Raw genomic sequence first — 1,546 nt, forward strand, 5'->3', positions numbered from 1 at the left:
CCTTTTTGACCTCATCCCTACACAGTTGGGCAGTGTCTCTATACTCTTGCCAGGATACCTGTCCCTGCTTCCACTGCCTCTGCATTTCCTTCTTGCCCTTTAGTTTGACCAGCAGGTCTCGACTCAGCCATGCTGGTCTCTTGCCTTCCTTGCCTGATTTCTTACACCTGGGTATCAAGAGCTCTTGCGCTCTATGGAAAGCGTCTGTAAAGATCTGCCAGTTTTCCTGGGCCCCACATTTTTAAGCTGTAGCCAAAAAGCAGCCTGAGAGTAGGGCAGCAGTTATCAGTCAGAAAGGGATAGTCAGCAATTCTTCAGGGATAACCAGCAAAATTAATGTCAGGCAGTGCAGCTGGATGCGGTAGAGATGGTGTGTGTTGCCAAAGAGCAAAGAAAAATAGTGAAGGCTGTTTAAGGGTTGTTTTCTGTTCTACTGAATCAGGAATTTAATCATGATAGAGATGATCAGAGAAGCCCTGTGCCTGCCGCAGGGCAATGGCAGGAGCTTTCTACCCTCTTCTTTTTGGCAGGAACTTGATGCCACCTGGAAATAGGAGTGCCTACATCCCAGCGCTGACCTACTAGGATTCTCAACATGCAGTAATGAAAGCATTTGGCAAAGGGCTCCAAATTAATTATAGCTACAAGTACAGCCTCTGCCTGAAGCTGGCACTCAAACTGTTTCTGTAAGGATTACAAGCAAAGATACTTCTAGGGAACAATAGGGCTAGTGATAGGAAATCTGAATCCCGCTCCTTTCTCTCACTCTCCTGCTCACTAAGGGACTTTATTGCAGCTGCTGAGAATATTGCTGCATTGCCTGCAGCAATGTCACCTGCAGCAATGTCACCTGCAGCAATGTCACCTGCTCTGCTGAGCCTCTGGAACCAGCAATGAGCTGGTCCGTATGCTCCTCTCCTACCAAGGAAGCAGAGGTTTGTCAGCAAACTGATCCCATGGCTTTTAAAACATGAATGTGAACATGAACCTAAAAAAACCCAAACATTTTTGAACATGCCCTCCAAACCATCTACTGTATTCATCATTTGATGGGTAGTCCACAATACCTTTGGGGTACCTTACGCCACGAGTTAAACATTAGTTTACTTGCATTTGTGTCCTTCCTGTATGTGCAACATCCTTAACTTCTCATTGCCATCACAAATATTTCATCACAATCTTTTGGGACAATTGTACTTCTAGTTTATCAAAAAAGCAGGTGTCAGACCTATCCAACCTCCCGGCCCTTGTCAAAACAGTCCCAGGCCTCTGTAAACCCATTCCAGTCTCACACACCGAGGTGCGACAAGACTATCACCTTTTATCCAACTAGTAAACACAATTGATTTGTGTGGCAAAGAGAAAAGACTGTTACTTCCATTATGCCAACTAATAAATTTTTCATAAACAGGTCTCTCAGGAGGGATCAGTTCTACCCCACTTACACCATTATCTTTAATAGAAACCTTTCCGTAATCAACACAAGTTTGATCTAAGCCTGCTGCTAAAGAGAAATCAAAACCTTTTATTTTTCAAAACGCAGGGT

Source organism: Aptenodytes forsteri, unplaced genomic scaffold, assembly GCF_000699145.1.
Source record: "Aptenodytes forsteri isolate BGI_AS27 unplaced genomic scaffold, ASM69914v1 Scaffold82, whole genome shotgun sequence".
Classification (NCBI taxonomy): domain Eukaryota; kingdom Metazoa; phylum Chordata; class Aves; order Sphenisciformes; family Spheniscidae; genus Aptenodytes; species Aptenodytes forsteri.